At 35.9% G+C, this 20,001-nt stretch overlaps 1 long non-coding RNA gene across 2 annotated transcripts; it reads left to right on the top strand.

Moving 5' to 3' along the window:
- Positions 1–721: 721 nt before the first annotated feature.
- Positions 722–18,364, top strand: LOC138708626 (uncharacterized). Of its 2 annotated transcripts, none has more exons than XR_011334735.1 (3): positions 722–5,830; positions 10,437–11,470; positions 18,174–18,364. It is a non-coding gene; the product is annotated as an uncharacterized lncRNA (long non-coding RNA). The 2 variants fall into 2 exon arrangements; XR_011334739.1 differs by lacking the exon at positions 18,174–18,364 and having other exon boundaries at positions 10,437–10,766; positions 11,306–14,239.
- Positions 18,365–20,001: the final 1,637 nt, after the last annotated feature.

Here is a 20,001-nt window from a genome sequence, read left to right on the forward strand (position 1 = left end):
CATGAATCACAAATATTTATTTTGAGGTTCAAAAGTTTTTGTAGAATGTTAGTAACATTTTAATTCAAGTAAAATAATTCTGATCTTTTGTTGTCCTTCGAAGTTAGGAACTAAATGAGGTGTTGTAAATCGAGAATTGTCGGTGTAATCAAACAACAAAAGCAATTGGCAGAACAGGAATGCAGTTCAAAATTGAAAGAACAACTTGTTACCCAGAAAAAACTGTAGTTGTTCCCTGTGATTCCTATAAGCTATTTACTGAGTACTGTTATAAACATAGAAGGGATTTTCGGCTAAAAATGTTTATATTAATTGAAGTCATCATAAATGTGCATTGTAACGCAACATCTCCAACATTTCAGAAGCTGTCTGCAATCCCAAAAGTCTGCTCCTAGATACTATTACTACGAAATTCTAAAATCTCATATTATAAATGTTGTTGTATTCTTATAAATGGACAGAATTATTGAGTAGAAATTTTCTTGTATGATGTCATACCTGGCCAACTACTCGAGTTCAGTGATGGCGTCAACTTTCTACACGGTTCAATTTTTCATGCGTAGAGAATATTGAAAGATTCAAGTTGAGAACGAATATTCAATTAAGATGCATGCAGATTTTGTGTCTATATGGTGTGCCGTGTTGAACGTCATATTCACTACGTATATATATATATATATATATATATATATATATATATATATATATATATATATTAATTCAATAATGAATAGTAAATATCAATCCAATACTTAGGCCTCTTTGATTCGCAAAACTGTGGTTAAACACTCCATAGGCACTCGTATTTGCGATAATGTTCAATAAAGCTAATTGTACTTGCTGCGATTTTCAGCTTAAAAGGTCCATCATCATCAAACAAAAGAATTTCCAGTTTAGTCACTGTCACCTAAAACAATCAACTGTCCACTACATGCTACTGTTGAAGGAAATAATGCACAAGATACCCACTGGTGATGAGTAGCTTTCAATAGCCACATGTGCTTTAAGTTTTAGTGGAAAAAAGCATGCACAATTGAATGCGTTGTTCACTCTTACATGCATCACTTGAATGCTTAAAGTTGAAAGAAAAGTTGAACTGTGTAGATGCATCTTTAAACTAACTTGCCGCAGAATCCAAGAACAGATTTCTCTACGCTGCCTAATCCCTGAGTTGGGTTAAGTGTATACAATTTTACCTATAAAAAAGTAGAAATCATTTCAGTGAAAAGGAAGAAAACATCAAGATTGTCTTTCCTACAAATATAACACATATCCTTTCCCTTCTTTAAGCCCTTGAGATTGTCTAACTTTCATTATTGAGACTGGGTTTTAACAAATTCACAGAATGATAACTTTAAAAATAATTAAAATAAGATTGTGGAATTTCACAGTTAATTTATTAATCTATTTTCAAGGATATATAAGGATTATACTTGAACACGTGTGCTGTGCCTATTATGTGTATGTGTATGTGTGTGTGTTTTTAAGATGGAGGGGTCAGAAGGCTAGCATCGCAGCCTCTAGTACACTTATCGTGCTGTACCTCTCCTTTCATAGGAATGATGTATGTTTGCACTCTTCTAGGTATCATGACTCAGCTATGTGGTACCATCTGTCGGTCCAACTAGCAGGTCTTTACAGTTCTGATGGACTCCCACCATTACGCTCTCCATTCCCCCAAAAGCGCATATTATGTAAGTTTCTGTATTGTAAGGTTTTGTAACACATGTATCCTGAACGTAGAAGACTTATTATTCAGACACTGCAAAACAGATAGTTACTTAATGTCTATTCCTTTTCATGTTTTTTACATTGGTCACAATTACAATATCAGACAACAGCTGCATAAAAAGATCTTCAACATTTAAAGACAATTACAATATTGGAATAATAGTTATTTATGAGACAGGTTAGTAAAGCTTCTCTTTTTTGCCACGAGAGTCAAAACAATGACTTTAGGAATGTGTGTCATACAATAGTTTTTCTACGATAGCACAAATTTATATTTAATAAATATATTTCAAATTGGAGAGGTTATAAGATCACTATGTCATGGCTATCTAAACTCAGAACCATCAAGAAGTAAGTATCCATGGAATGGCAGCCTGTTTTATTCATGTTCACGATTTCGTGGCCATCTGAACTGGTTATATAATCAACAAAGCGGTTAGGAACAGCTGAATGATAAATCTTGATACAATGAGTGCTACATGTAACTTCAGAATAATAAGGGCTAAAATGTAGATATGAATGTTAAATTTGTTCCTTATTTGTGCTAGGTGTAATATTTAAGTAATGAAAGATCGAGGTAATGTGTTAATTTCTTCTGAATGAAGTTTGTACATTGAATATTGCATTTTCTTTGGCAGTGTGTAAAATGAATAGCAGTGCCTAAAGTGATTACTTACTTTTTTACGCACTAGTGTTTTAAAGGCTCACTTTAGGCACTGATAACAGTGGGTAAAATGCAACTTTACGCTCTATCGTAGAAAAAGTCCTTTATGTTTTCCAGCTCTGAAAATGACAATGACAGTATGTACGAGTAAGTTAATGTAGTGTAGAAATTACATTCTCACGTAAAAATTGTATAAAGAGGCCAACATAGCTGAACATGCATGAACATTATTTCGGTATATTTAAGTACATTACTTCTATCGTGTTTTCATTTGCCTAGTATTCAAATTCATATTAGCCCAGGAAACACAATTTCATTGTATTTTTTATACAAATTTCCAACTTTAATTGTCTTCATGCTATGACAATTTACTTTCACTTTTGTTGTGGCATTATTATACAAAATGATTTACGAAGTTATATTTGAGCTTATGGACCTTGAGTACAAGATGTTTATTTAAACATAATAGCTACGCAGTTATTTCTCATTTTGAGAAGTACATTATTACGAATCAGATTTTGTAGATGTGTCCATGCAGCTTTATTGAATAGATGTGCAATGTAAAGCAAGTTCGTCCTGATTTACTGGTATCTACGACCTCAAGTCACACACACAAATTCCACAATTTGGGACATGTGGCCGAAATCTACGGCTGACCACTAGGATCCAGAATACAAAGCAGAGGTTAAATGAAAAATACAATATGATTGCGGAGAGAATACGGAACAATGATAAATTTAAAAATAAAGTACAATTTGATTTCGGAGAAACCTGAGATGAAAATACATTGAAGAGTAATGAAATGAAGTAAAAAAAATACATAGTATTATACAACTGATTGTGTAAAATCGATAATGAATCTCTCAATACCATTAAACAAATTTTGTTAATGTCCTCATTAGAAAATTTGAGAGAAAGGAGAAAGGAGAATGGTTTTGGAGAATGCGCAGAAAGGCAAACTCTTTCGGATACAAACACTATTCTTTTATTATCTTTGAGATAAAATAATGTTACCGGTAATAAATATTTTCTGGTTAATATATTGAAATATTTTGCAATTAAAACAAAAACTTTTAACGTTATAAGCATATATTTGTAATTTAATGAAATTGTTCTTTCTTTTCGTAGTTAACACAATAATTAGCCTACTTCCTTTTTAAGAGATTGAAACCATTACCGGTATAGGAACTTAAGTTATTGAGAATGGGACCTACCTATATTCTTATGAAATATTTTACTCAAACTGACGTATAACTTCGTGAATTAGTTTGTATACCTACACATAAAGGAGTTATGTAAGAATATGAATATTCAAAATGGTGATTGCATTCCTTTAAATACCGGTACCATATTATGTATATAACTATTGCATGGATGAAAATAGAACTTCCTCATTTTGTTCCAAGATTATAGTTACCCTATTATAAAATGTCGAGAAATATATTAAAAATGAAGCAACTTTACTGCGAACACGTGATAATGAAGGCAAGAAAATAATGCATCTAATTAATATATTTAGCAACTTGCCTAAGTGCTATGACGTCACTGCCAGTTTGAGTTAAAATATATATTGTAATCAAAATATTAAATGCAAGATGTAATTAGCTTAGCTTTTGAACTACTAACCTTGCTACACCACTGCAAGAGTGCGCATTTCTTTGAAAACAATCACTTTCGTGGCAATTAGAAACTCTCATAGAAATCATTTTGACTTTCAATAATCAAAACAGTGTGTTCTCTCAGGTCGTATTGTCTTGCATTAAATAGTTAAAAAAAAAATATCTTTTTGTGCTCAAACTTACAAGATCTGGCAGTTGTTTCACTATTCTGTCAACTTGGGATGTTTGTTACACTGAGTATTACAATTTGTTCATGTGTACAATATGCATTAGGTGTTTTCTATAAATGTATGTACCTACATCATGTCAGTTCTAAATTAAATTATTAGTGAAACTTCAGTATCCTCTCATGCCACACACGGGTGAAAAAACTGACTTAAATCATTGAAAATAACCTCAAAATTACAACACACTGCTAGAGGTCCAGAGTGAATCTTCCTTTCTTTGCTATAATCGATGATAAATCTGTCTACAAAAATCATAAATGCCAAAAGTTTGAACAAACCAAACCAAACCTAACCGGTCAATTTACAAAAAAAAATTTAGAAATCTTCTCACTATTCGTGAGCTGCCACAAGGGACAAAGAGTACTTAACCATATAAATGTTTACAAGTTCAGTGAACCATTAATTTCGTTTTGACAATGAAACTCCTGCAAGTACATAGCTGCAAATACATTTTGTGATTGGTGGAAATATACCTAGTTTTAGAGAGGCAAGTGTTACAAAAAAGTAAAGAATGCTAATGAACTTGGTTTCATTTCGAATATAGGTGATGCTTCGGAGAGCAATTGATCCTTTCAGTGCAGCTAAGGTTACAATCGGAATAATAGATGTAGGTATTCCAAGCCTCTTAAACACATCTTTCATGAAGAGAGTAGCGGTACCTCTTGCTCCAACCAGAAGTCCGATCACTTCAAGCTCTTCTAGCTGGTACTTTTGGAGGTAATATGGAATGGTAGGATTGTAGATATTCTTTTTTTCCTTATCCACTTCTGCTGGCTGTTCCTCATCCGTTTCGAAACGCACAGTGGGATCAATTATGAATCCAGATCTTGTAGATTCCTTGAAAGCTATTATATCTATGCGCCGTGTACTGCCAGTGATGGAGAGACCATGTACTTCTTCAAACGGTGTTGTAATCGGCATCTTTAAGGGCGGTGGCTATAATTGATCGTACTTGGTGGTGTCTAGCGTTTCGCAGAGCTTCGCCGTGCGGGCAGGATCCCAGAACGTGTGCAAGAGTTTCAACCTCGTTGTGGCAATGCCTACAACGGTTGTCCTGAGATCTTCCCGGCACAGCACGTACTGCAGCAACATTTCCAACCATTTTAATGCCATCGCGCCATTCGCTGTTGGAGAGTCCTTCGTGTTTACAAATCCATTTGTTGGCACTAGGATATTGTTTAAATAAATCTACGCCTTTCCCTTTCTTTGGATGACAATACAAAATACCAACTTCTTTGTTCCTCAGAAAGTTACGAATCTTTGTAGCATTTAAGAAATGTTCATCCTTATGAAATAAGGCATCTTCTGGAACAATGTTCAGAGATTGGGCACATCTAATGCTCTCCTCATGAACCTGACGTGTTTGTATGATGTATGGGTTTTGAGTCCTTACGAAAACTCGTTTATTTATCTTTCCAGATATTAGCAGCAGTGTTCCCTCAAGTCTTCTACTGGATGGAATGAGAACTATTGAGTTATAATTGTGTAATGGACAATTTGTTTGAAATCTTTCTTGAGTGGAATTATGAAAATAAAGTGTATGAAACATGAAGCGTGATACATTTAGGCCTATACACTTAATATTTGCCGTAAGTATATTTGTAAAGTTATTTCATCTCTCACTTTCATTTTATCATGAAATAAAGTAAGTTACTGTAAATCAAACCGTCTCGTGTGCGGTGGGAGGATATCGAAGATTCAATTAATTTTCATACTGACATGCTGTATTCTAATATATTTCTAGTTGGAAATTTTCAGACATTAAGTTCTGTCTCATTCATGAGTGTATGGTGAGTTCTATAACATAATTGCCAAATGGCTGGGAAGACAGTGATGTGATTGGTGTTATAGATTCATTGCCTGCTACTGTGGGAAATTGAAACATGTACTGTACTGGTATACCTTTACTGAAGTATTAACATGCATGATGTACGACGACAATACCACGTACGACTTTAGTTAGGTGACAACTAACAGTGTTTAACACGTTGACTGCCACTTGACGCGTATATACGTCCCTATACGTGCTGTGAGACGTATATACGCTTCAAGCGGCAGTCAACGTGTTAAGAAAAAGCTTTCTGTGTCTCCCTCTGAACATTGTTTTGAAATATAATTCTCTTTAATATAATTATGTTCTTTCCTCCATTGCTTGTATGTAGGTTCTGGGTGCTTGCTCTAGTTATTTCATCAAAAGCATTACAATTTCCTGTATCTCATACAATAATACAAAACTTCCCTGTTCGTTGGCGTTCAGTGTTCTCACAGGGAAGACCAACAAGCACGCAAAACGATTTGACAAATTCAGTTTTTCTATGGACAGGTTGTTTAGTTGCTTAGGCTGAACATCTCTCCAACTAAGCAACAACTATTCATATCAAAAATAAGTGCAATATTGTGACTATGTTGTTTAGGGATGGAGATTTAATAACTTTAAGCATGCCAAAAAATTTTGGTCACGATTTGCCCCTGTCACGTAATATCACACACTTTACAAACTCTGTTAATAACAATCGCCTTCCATTTCTTGCACACCTGGCATATCTTCGTTTTCCATTGGACCACTTTCATATTTGTTATTGTCGTCATCGCTTTTCATTCCATTGTCTTCAATTTTAATCCTCTCAACTCTTCCCTCCGTGATGCCATCTTTCTCATAATATTGCCATTCAACTTTTTCACTCTATCGGTATATTTTCCCATTCTGTTTGACCAATTTCTTAAAATCTTTGTAGACATAACACTTCGACAACTTAAAAATATATATATTTATAATTCAGTGCTTGATGTCTGCCCAAATTCAGTGAGATTCAAGTCAGTATGGTAAGGTAGAAGTCTTAAGGCTGTATGCTTGTTTTCGGCTAATATTTGGTCAATTAAATACAGTAGGTCTTCTGTGTATTGGTTTATTGGCTGAGATTATACTTTCATCAAATTGGATGTTATGTTTTACTAACTAGGCCTGCATATCTTTTCTTAAAAGGAATTTGAGGTTAGAGATGTATCCAGTTGTGTATTATGGTATGTACCATTGTCGATAACTAAGGCAGAGTTGGAGAGAGGGCACATTTGTATTTTTTTAGTTTGTTATTTAACGATGTTATACCAACTGTTGGATTATTTAGAGTTGATGAGATCAGTACAGATAGGTAAGACCAGTTGGGGAACCAGTATGTAGTTCCGAAACGTTGGAATGGTGAAATACCTATAAGCCTAATTTCTGAAGTAAATACATCTGTAGTTTATTACTTGGGTTGGAAAGCACGTTCTTCCTTACATCGGAAAAATAACCTCTCAATATCGTATGAGGTAATAGCAATAGCAAAGAGGGCAATATTTCAATGCCTTAACATAATAAATTCAAAATGGAATAAATTCTTGTTTTAATTTCCTTAACGATTTGGTTATTTTTTGCCATCTCTTGTTGAACTAATTCGGTTTTATATTTTCGCAGTTCTCTTCGTATGCTTCTTTTAGTGAGCTTGTTGAGTTGTACATAAAGCCCGGTTCAGACGGTGCGTGTTTCTGTGATGGATTCCAAGGTGGCTGCGTGGATGGGTCGCCTGCGAGGTCACTCACTGGAAGTAATGCGCTCTGGTGGCTCCGTGGATGGCTAGCTTGCTGGATTTCGAGGGTAGGTTCCTTGCTATTTTTCGTGATGGTTTGCAGGCTGGAAACCAAAGATGATCATATAATATCACCACTGAAACCATGTCGCCACGTTCGTTGTTTTCCAACTAAACCTGTTTTTTCTATATTCTTTAGTTTCTAAGAAACAGCAATTAAATGTCGGACTTTAGATGTTTTGCACTTATGGCTTAATTACTTTATTACGACATTTACTACTGTTAATGTAGGACTTTAGTTGTTTTCCACTCACGGTTTAGTTTCTTTTTGACCATGAATGTTGGCAACAGATGAAGCAGCAGATGATTTTCCAATTTGAACTGTGGAAAGAGCCAGCTCCGTGTGAACAACTACCATCACCGTAGGCAACACGGGAGCCAGCAGTAAGCACGCAGACGACCCATCCGCGCAGCCACCTTGGAATCCACCACAGAAACACGCACCGTCTGAACCAGGCTTTAGCTGTCAGTTGATTTGAGAGATGATGCTCCCATCTGTTATTCTCTTTGCTCTGCTCTGTAAATCGTGATGCTTCTGCGCTGAATTTCGATTTAGCATTTACAGCTTCAGCATGAAGTGCAGCATCCTTTTTCTGTGGAAATCTTCCGCATTTGTTGGCAATTTGGTCCATGATTTGTCCATATCTTGTGTCCAGTTCGCTGGTCTGAGACATTTAAAACTTGTATCACAACATCTCTTACTGTATCCTCACTGGCTGTTGCAGCTTCACACATGATACGTTTCTTCTAATTCATCATCTAATATTCCATTCAGAGACTTAAAAGTTCCCAATCTATTAAACGTTTTGCAAGGCAATCATATTCAGAAACAAATCTAAATTTTGCAATTTTTTTTTTTCCAATACCACCAGGTTGTCTTTTCGACATTTCTGGTCTTCTCTCCTGGCCGTGGCTTAGTTGTAACCCACTTCTGAGGTTGGGGCGCCTGGAAGGCGGAGTTACATTACCCCGATGATGTGATAGGATGATTATGATAATGTGGTGCCAGGAGAGGTCTTAAATCTAAACTTAACCTAAATTCCAGACCATGGACGAACACAGGAATAATCCCCTTCAAGGAAAAATTCCTGTGCTCTAACCGGGAATCGAACCCGGGACCTCATGAACTATAGCCAGAAGCTCTGACCACTAGACCATGAGGCTCGTCAAATTTTGCAATATATGATCTAGAATAATCTGAAATTAAATTTAGATCATATAGAATTTTTTTGTATTTTGAATTCTTGTATTTTTTATTAGTTTTAATTACAATTTTTTTCTCAGAGCTAGAAAGAGTTCATCAGCTGTTTTATTGATATATATAAAACATTTTTGTTTCTCAATTTCTAGAATGAATCAAGCTAATTTCTGTATAAGTCACAGATAATTTTGTCTCTCATGCAGACAAAAATGTTGTGTGTGTGTATATAAAGCGTCCAATTACAAAACTGTCTAAATCTATTGAAAAAAGAAATGAGGTAATGGCGGTTTTGTCATCTACCTAAATGTCTCCAGCAATTTTCTAATGAAAGTTGTGCCTAAATTCCCTCTTTCTTTCCATAAATAAGCTTCAAATATAACGAACACTGCAAACAATTAGGAAAAAAAGTTATCAGTTTTTGGCGTTTCCTGAAAATTGTTAAGAATGGATGTAGACAGTTTTGGAATTGGAGGTTTCATATATATATTATGACTTCCTGGTCCAAATGAAAACTAAAGCATATCACTGAAATGCTACGACAAGTGTTCTTTTGGTTATGAATGTTAAATTCTGTTGACAGTAGCAGAATATATGGATTTTTATTATTACTCTTGGCAAGTGGATTTGACTTCCAATTATTGTCATAACGCAGTGGAAGGGATCTTTATTTCCTATTATTGTTTCATGTCAATCACACTGCCATGTCTTGTTGAATATTATGTAAGTTTGTTTAGTTTTCGATTCGTGAAGGCAGGAATAGTTTACAAAATGTGAACTGTGTATAATTCTAGTGGTGATACTTTTAAGCTCCAAGAGCAGTATTGTTTGTATAATTTGATTGCATGGAAAGATCTGATATTTACTTAATGTCACTGTAGAAATTTTATTGTAATATGTTTAAAACTACCGTCAGTAGCTAGGACCAAGGTCTTATTGAGACGCATTGACCAATGACCAATAAAACTGTATAAAGTAGGTATAATTGTGAGATTTTTGCACAAACGCGACAGTAGATTTTGTCATATTATGTAACTATGAGCATATCTTATAAAAACATATTTACATGCATATCCGTTGTCAACCATGTGTTTTTGTACTGCAACAATCCGTAACATAAGTTGCCGATTTGTCTGAGGATCTAAAATTGTAAAAAGGAAAAAAGCCTTTAGACCTCCATTTCACGTTCCATTGTAATGCGTGTTTTAGTATTTGGTACATTAATGTAGTTATGACTTTATACCAGATTGTTGCTGTATGTTTTGTATGCATCATTTGTAATATAGTACATTACGTAGGTATTTAAATAAACAGTTTTGTGTTTCTATTGATTAAATATTGTTTTTGTTACTTTATTAGTTGTGATTACAGAATTCCAATAGCGAATACTGAATCGACGTGTATATTTTAAGATCGAAGAAGAGTTGAAAGAAGAGCACTTTCACTTCAGGAAGGGTGAAAGTACGAGATATGCAATTGGACTGCTGCAGACAATCAGTGAATGGTATCAAGATTCTAGAGAAAAAGAAAGAGCAGTATGTAGTATTTGTGGAGTTGGAAAAGGCTCTTGACTATGTGCATTGGAATCAACTTCTAGAGATCCTGAAGAAGATTGATGTAATTTCGAAAGAGAGGAGCCTATTAAGTAATCTTTATATTAAACAACAAATCAAAGTCAGGATAGAAGTAAAAATGTAAGAGGTAAGTGGAATAGGGAGAGAGGATGCCCTTTATTACCTATACTGTCCAACATTCTCTTGGAGTATTTCATTGATTAAAGTTCACGTTAACACTTTGTTTGTTAAAAACATAAAATTACTTAAAATCACAGGTTAAAAAGTGTTAAAATTTTAGAAAAAGGTATATACCTTCGACAGACGGCCCGTTTCGACGTGATGTTACGTCTTCATCAATGTCTCTTGAGCTACTGGTGATCTTGAATTCTGCGATGTGCATTTGTCGATTGTAGGGGTGGGGATATGTTGCTCTTATGGTGGGGGCTGGTTGTTTGTGTGTTATGATGTATCATGACGTCAAATAATGTGTGGGTATTGAACTGTAATTGTGTATTAAGTATATGTTGTGGGTATGTTATTGTATGTTTGTATATTTCGTATTGTTCTAAGATGTTTAACTGTGAACTTTTTGGTGTGATGTGTAAAATTTCCATATCTGTATCTATATTATTGTAGTCATGATTATTGTTGATAATGTAGTATTTGGTGAAAAACTGCTTTCAGAACATGGGAGGGTGTGCATAAGATTTGCTGATATGGCGTTCTTAGCAGAAGAGGAGATGATACTAAGGGTATACTAATGGAGCCAAATGTCAGCTGTGAACAGTAGGGGATGAGGACAAATGCAAGCAAATGAGAACCATGATTATCAGAAGCAAAATAAAGAAGGTAAATTTGCGAATCTCTCCAATGCTTTAAGTAGAAAGGAAGAGAGGCTTATTTGACGAATTTGGAATTTGTGCTGCTTGGTTTAATTGGCGGTGTGAACTTGGAATGGGGGGTTAGGAAGCCCCCATTGGGTGAGCAGATTAGGGGTCACATGTGGCCAGTGGATTGGTACACCCTCATTCTCATTCATCCCATAAATTCGGAGTGCACAATAGGCCTCAGTATGGTCGACGTGCAAAGGGTCGTCCTAACCTAACCTAACCTAACCTATCTAGCTTCTGAATGATATGAAGGTGATAATGCCGGCGAAATTAGTCTAGAGTCTAATGCCGAAAGTTACCCAACATTTGCTATTAATGGATTGAGGGAAAACCTCGGAACCTCAACCAGGTAACTTACCCCAACCAGGATTTGAATTCGGGCCCGCTAATTTTACGGTCAGGCAGGGTAACCGTTACTCCACAGCAGTGGATCTTGTTCTTCTTGGGTTTAGAAAATCGCGCAATGTATTCATGTAGTCTATTTTTAGTTTCTTTCTCTAAGTGAAAGTTTTATTTTATGTTGGTGTTTTTTTTCTCTCTTGTTTGCGGGTGTTTCTGTTGTTTTTTCTTTTGTGTTGCGAGATGTATTTATTTATAAATGAAATAAATATATTGAAAGTTCGGAAATAAATGCAAGTCTTTCTCTAGTTTTTTCTAGTATTTGTGAACAAGTTGTGACAGAAATTATCGGTTTATGAAGAAGGATCATTGAGTGAACTTGCTGTAATAGGCAGAGTCCTGCGTTTGGTTACTTTGAATACAAGTTAGGTGCACCTCGAGCATACTAGCTTCACGCTGCGGAACTGTGTGTTTGCATCTATTCGTGTATCTATCTATAAGTCGGTATACAACAGGAATAGTACTCATGTACAAAATACCACTTGGATTTAATAACAATAATAACAAAGTATGTACTTAAAGGTACTTATATGCAATAAAAGATCATTTTTACCACTGTTAGACAAAAAATAACAATTTATTTTCGGAAACCACGTATTTCCACAAACATATTGCCAGAGGTACCTCAACTAGCCTCTATCTGGCACGTTCTTGCTTCGAGGGAAAACAATTCAGCACGCACGTTACCTGAAGTATCAGTCGTAAACACTGATCTGTTCGTGTTGACATTGAAGCTGCTGGTGTACACAGAATAATCACACTGAAACAAACATGAAGATAGTTAATCCTGAAGATTGCTATTTTTTAAAATATAATAGAGAGATCTCCCTTCTACCAGCTTTCCGGGTAATGAAACGGAACAATTAAGCTTACATTTTCATTATCTGTAGCACTTTGCAAAAAGAAGACAACATCGTTCCAAGTTGTAAACAGTGAAAGAATCAGATCATATCTAGGGCTAGGATTTTGATGACCTATAAATCATTAAAAAAGTCATAAAAACAATGCATTTATAACCTAAAAATCTTTCAAAAATGCCCTTAAAATGCCCTAGTTGGTTACATTGTAAAATTGGCTTAGTAGGAAAAGGAGTTTTGAGCTACTTAATATTTAGACTAGTAATTAAATTAAATTTTAGTACCAACATTTAAGTTTATTTAATTTTATATAATTTTTTCTAAGTAGTACACTTCAATTAATTATTTTACCTGATGTATTTTCTATGTAGCCCATCACAAGGCCACTCTTATCCGGAATTAGCAAGTATAGAGGAGTCTATATTGAAGGGGTGGTTGGACTGATCCATTACATGGGGTGTACTACGTTAAAAGGGCAATATTTGTGTAGAAAAACGATTAAAATATTATACAAAATAATGGATACTAGCCACCGGCGTAGCTCGGTTGGTTAAGGCGCTTGCTTGCCGATCCGAAGTTGCGCTCGGGCGCGGGTTCGATTCCCGCTTGGGCTGATTATCTGGTTGGGTTTTTTCCGAGGTTTTTCCCAACTGTAAGGCAAATGTCAGGTAATCTATGGCGAATCCTCGGCCTCATCTCGGCAAATATATCATTATCACCAACTCCATCGACGCTAAATAACCTCGTAGTTGTTACAGCGTCGTTAAATAACCAAGTAAAAAATAAATGTTATTAATGGACAAAATATCATAGGAAATAAACATTATTTTATATTAATAATGGGGATTTGTGGCCAAAATTAAATGAAAATGCTTCAAAATATCCGAATAACACAAAAGATGCTCTTATGAGTTGAAACAGGCAAAAAATGCCCTAACAAATATGTCTCAAAACACTCAGTTTATCACATAATATATAAATAGTCTACTAAAGCGGCTATGTTTCTGGGTTACTAGAAAAAAGATGTAATTTCATAAAATCCTAGCCCTAATCATATCAATGTATATACTATTACACATACGAATATGAAAACTGAAGAAAGAAATCATTACCTTCTGCTTCAAGCCACCCACGGATGGCAGGATGGACAGTTCCGGCAGCACAGCACAGTGGCATGGTGTGAAGGTGAATGAATTCTAAAATCTACATACATTCTGACATAAGGTGTAAATTTTTGTATTCCATTCAATAAATATACAATAAACAACATTAGCAAGGTTTACCTTAAAATATGGAAAAAACATTTGAAGAGAACACAGTTAAAGTATTGGCATTATATTACGAAGTACACAAATGAATTGCTGGCACACAAACAAGTGTTGAATCAGATATGAACCACACTTTTTACATTGAAGAAGATTGTTTAACAACTCCATAATGTAGGAGTATTAAGGATAGTATTTGCAAAGAACACTCGATGAATGACAGTAAGGTAAAATTAATTAAGAGTCCGAACCTGACGTCTGTCGGTGTGGAGCAGCTCAGCTAACGGAGGCCCAGCCTCAAAGGGCATAAAGCCTTGGTTTTTCTGAACCGACTGGGGCGAAGCTATAGTTAAATGAAATCTCTCTAGTATTACGCTCTCTAGTTACGGAAGGATTGACGCCAGCTCCTCGGCGTGGAACCGGCGTTTATTTAACGACGCTCGCAACCGCGGAAAATATTATTTGTTTACATTGACCACTTATACATTGTGTTGCAAATAAAGTGTACATTAAATATCAGAATTTGAAATCATGAAGTAAAACTTGCTGTAACAAATGTAAAATCTCTTAGAAATCAGGAAACTGTTGAGGAGTGTATCAAAGATGCAGGATCAGGATAATTTATGACACTACAAGTCCTAGCTTTTGAAATAATTGATACCATAGTGATACAGATGGAATCGAGATTTGAAGATCTTAAAAACTTTAATTTTGTTGAATTACTCGATGAAAAACAGTACCCATACTTTGACAGTGTACAGCTTCAAAATGAACTGATGAACGTTTATTCTGACCAAACAAAGAATTTGCCTGCAGGTTTGTTGCTGAAATATTTTTTGAACAACGGCCAATCTATCAAGAAACAGTGCGGCTCAAAAGATTGATTCCCACCTTCCCCCGTATCTACTGCATCGAGTGAACGAAGTATGAGTGCATTGAAGACATTTTTAAGGAACTCCACGTCAGATTCTAGACTGAGCAATTTGAGTAATCTGGCTATTGAGAAGGGTTTGTTAAACAGTCTTTCTAGGGACGACATCTTCTAAGAACGCAGCATTGACATCTTTGCAGAGCGAAAAACACGACGACTGGAATTTATCTACAAAAAATATAAGGTTTGAACTTTAGAATACCGAGTTGCACGAATGTAGCTTCGCCACTGGAACAGACGCATGCGAGGTGGAGGCCCTCCTCTCACAAATCTGGTCTATGCAAGAGACAGCGAGTGGTTTCCATAACTGCGAGGTACCCAGACCTCACATCTCGCAGCCATAGAAAACACTCACTATCCTTCGAGTAGTCCGGATTTGTGCGAGGCGGGCCTCGCACCTCGCACGTCGGTTCAGAAAAAACCAAGGCTTCAGACTGGGTCGTCCAGATCGCCGGATGGCTCACTGAACCCGAAGAACTGTCTGCTTGCAGTATCTCAAAGCTAAACGGCAGTGGAACTCCTATTTTAATTTCACTCCCTCGTCAGTCCTGAAAAGAATCAAACATGGAAATTAATTTACAATGAAATTGTGTGTCATTAATTATTGTACGCCGGTCGTAAGTTTATACACAAGAAGAACGAGGCCACAGCAAGGACCAGCTGGGCTAGTCTCCGCATTGAGACAACCTGCGTCCACGGCTGGGACAAGTCTGCAGAAAATCCACTGCTGTGCAATATCTCGGATGTGCATTTGAATGGGTGAGCACAGGTTAAACAGACGGCGATATGGCGTGCCTGCATGTTGACAAGGCATTCAGGATAATGTAGTTTTGGTTAACATACTTTCATTAACTTGATATATCTATGTCCCAAGTCTAACGATTGAGGAGAAATATTGGAACGTCCTGCGGTTCCGTGTAATATATTTGACATGCTACGCCAGATCTTTTGCACATGGCAGCATCTGAGCACCACAACACATACAGTTGAATACACATTGTCTTGGCATTTAATTCGTATATTCACATAGTCAATACAAAGTCATGCTTTTTATTTAATGGATTCCGTGATGGCAATGCATTGGCTCCTATACAGACGAAGTTTTTCCAATCGAAGGGTTCCATCTATCTGTGCGTTTTTCCCTGTTTACTTGATGTTATCTGAAACTGGCAAGCTACCGAGTGCTTCATTGAGTTCGGGAAGAAAACCGGTACGAGCACCTGATATGCAATTACAATTCATGGAATCCATAAGAATGGCAATCTTAGTAATTGGTCTTGTTGAGTTTAGGGGATAATAGATATAGAGATAAGTTAGGAAGTTATAAAATTGAAAAAAAGATGTTGGGAAATGAAAAAGTGGCTGGGTAATTAATATAGTTACCGATTGAAGTTTATTGTAAAGAAATAAAGATTAGAAAGTGATGTAGTGAAATGATGAAAGATGAACTTAGTGATAGTATTTACAATTTTCTATAGTTTTTTCTCAGTGTTGATTATGGTTAAGAAATGAATGATCAAACTAAAGTGAACTAGGTAATGTCAAGATTTAATACGGTTATAATGACGTGTATTAGGTAGGAAAAATATCCCAATGAGTATAACCGAGTGGAGTGTTACAAATAAATATCTATATCTATACTGATATCGATATGTATCAATAATTTGTCTTGAGTCAATATTTTTATTTTCTTAATTATTTCTTAATTAATTATGAAATAAACCTATTGGAACAAGATACGAAGCACAATTTTCAATAATATATAATATCACAACATTCTAAAACGTATCAATACGTCTATTATGCTTTTCTACGTTCAAAAATTCGCCCATCAATAAATTCCCAACCGCTGCATTTCGAACATACGTATATCAAGTTAAATCTACGTAGTTTAATCGAACCACATAATTCTTCCCGATACATCCTGTATATAGAATTACTGCTAAAAGAAATAAGTTGTGCTGTAATGGATTAAGACAACTCTGTGATATAAATTGTAGGACATAATGTGTATTGAATATACCTCCCATTACAAGCAGGTGCTCATTACCAATACAGTGAGTATATAAATACCGAAATCCAAGCAAAAACTTCATTATATTCTGTTCTTTTTTTAATACAGAGTGAAGTTACCCGCCAAACAGTATAAACGCTACGACCAACCTTCTGAATCGGTAAACAGAAGTATTGGAAGTGTGCTGGTTATTACGGCATACATGTTTCGAAGAATGTCCCTGCAACATGTGAACATTCTCTGTTATCCTCCCTCAGTTTACACCTGCTTGTAATCCAGTTAATTTAGGATTTTTAATCGGATCGTTTATAATCTAGAGTAAACATAGTAATGCAATATTAAGAGACAAAACCCTCCTGTTCTACTTGCTGCTTAGATATAACTACTCACATCTGATGCAAAAATCATTGCGGATCGAAAACGACACTTACCTGTCTCCTCCCCGTCAGTACGTCACTCGTTACAGTCGTCAGGTCTGAAAAGAAGGACACATGGAAATTAATTTCAAAATCTTGGATAGTCACAATATTTTCTGATATGTTTACCATTCAATTGGGGATATCAAATCTACTCCATTTCACTGATTGGAAGTTGGGCCTTCAAGAGCGAACTACAGCCACTCTGTATGGCAGAGACAGACAGCGGAGGTCTGTTCCTACTGCGCATTTTGTCCTAAGTCCAGTATTCGCAGACTGTGTGTATTTTGTAATGTTGGGCTACTCATAGTACTACCCAGCGATAAAAGTTGTACAAATGTTGCAAATTTTATCATTCCGTAATATTACTTGATTTGTATCTTTGTGTACAAAATGAGACTGTTTAAAATTGAATTGTGCATGTAATTAAATACGGCTAATTATTGTACTATTGGGCTTTTCTACTTTTGTATACATATCTGATTTTACACAAAATTGCCATTATTTTAAAACTACATTTTTAGACATTCAAACTGCTTCACGTTATATAATTTTCAACGGATTGTTTGCAAATTTGAAACACATACATTTGTAAAACTGTATAGAAAGCGGTGTTAGCTTTGTTATTTAGAATCAACTATATTCCAATTTATGACTATTATATATATATTAGACTCAATGTAGAACACATCATTAGGGCCTAATATTTTTTATGTAATTGAAAGCACCTGTAATTTGATACACTAAAATTGGAATTTTAAAATGTGTATAACAATGTAGATATGGAGGGTAGCTGCGAATATACTGGATAAGCATCGCGGACAGCCGATAAGGGGTGGTCCTCCAGCTTGGGGGTTGGTCGAAGGACTAACAAACCATCACCGTAAGAAACCACCTTTTACGAAAGTCCAAAATAAGCCTCGAAATGTGAATGACTCTCTGTCACGATCACGACTCAAGATAAGGACTAATGGCGGCTTATGTGAGGGCGGAAATGTAAGTCCGGGTCCTCTAAAAGCCATAAAGTAAGTATGTATGTATGTATAATAAAGTAGAGGAGAATACTTTATGGCCTACAGAAGAAATGTGATTCACTCGGAGCATTCTGAATTTTCATATATTATTAATTTTTACTACGTGTGATGCCGTTTGGTCACTTGATATCAAATGGATTCGAATTGTAGCACTCCTTCAGCTGTGTAAGTTTCATTAAAAGTTCTGGAGGTCATAAATCTCACTAAGATTCCGCCTTAAAACAGTTATATATGGTCAATTAATATTCAGGATGTATTTATAAATACTCCTTAGAGAGATGAATGTAGTTTTCATTATGTTAAAACAAATCGTCCATAAAATGAGAGTTTTAATTCGAAGTTCTTGCAGGGGACAAAGACAATATTGTTCCAAAAGTGACACTACTGCTGAACACGTCATTCAAACTTGAAATCACGTCTTGTGATTCATTTTGTTGTTTTTCTTTGTATATAATAGAAATATTGTATTATTTTTTTTAGTACAGAAAGCCGGTAGAAGCGAGGTCTTAGAGAAAGTCAATTAACGTTAGATACACATCCAGAGATAAATAATGAAGGAAACTTATTCATTCATTGATTCATTCCTTCGTTCGTTTGTTTTTTCGTTCGTACACTGACTCACTCACTGATCCATTCATAGTTATCTGTCAAAAGGAAAGGTCTTTCACCACAAACTCAGTGTTCTCCAATCTTGCAATCCTTTAGCCTTCCTCTTAGTCTCCGCATACGGTTCGTATCTATTTTAATGTTGTCTAACATCCAATATCCTGATCGACACAGAACTCTTCGCACATTCGTAATTTCTTCCAGTGCATCATACGGTAGGCAATTGTTTCTTAGCCATTGGTCCAGACATTTTCTTTTCCAATTCCTGATCAATTTCAGCATTATTTCTTCTTCATTCACTCTTTGCAGCGGAGTTTCATTTCTAGAGTTAATTTACACTATGAAGTACTACGGTCCTTAATAAAAATCCGTGATAACAGTAGAAGATCATATTACGTATCGAACATTTCTCAGACTACGAAAAGCTATTGAACTCTAAGTGGGATAGTAGAAGAAGCGAAGACGAAGGAACAACATGATTAGTCTATTCAGGACTTGCCGGTGCAAAACATGCTTCGGACACATAACAAGTGTAGTATCGCTGTCCAGGGTATCAAGGACGGTATTCCCAGGGAACGGGAGGGCGTCTCAATAAATGATAGTAAGGTAAAATTAATTGAGAGAGCAAACCTACCTCCCGTCTGAGTGGTGCAGATCAGCTACTGAGGCCCAGAAGCAAGCCGGCCAGGGCGTACGTCTGGGATCAACCAGATCACCGCAAGGTTCAGTGGTAGGAGCACTACTGCCTGCATTCCCTGCTGAATCGATGAAGCGCAGGTGCACAACTGTTATGCCTTCCACTCTGTCTGTAAAAAGAATGAAACATGGAAATTAATTCAAAATGAAATTGTGTGTCATTAATTATAGCACGCATTTTTGCACGCTGGTCGTAAGTTTATACACAAGAAGATCGAGGCCACAGTAAGGACCAGTGTCCCGGCTGAGACGTGTTGGCTGCAGGAAAGCCC

Source organism: Periplaneta americana, chromosome 1 (assembly GCF_040183065.1).
Source record: "Periplaneta americana isolate PAMFEO1 chromosome 1, P.americana_PAMFEO1_priV1, whole genome shotgun sequence".
In the NCBI taxonomy this organism is placed as follows: domain Eukaryota; kingdom Metazoa; phylum Arthropoda; class Insecta; order Blattodea; family Blattidae; genus Periplaneta; species Periplaneta americana.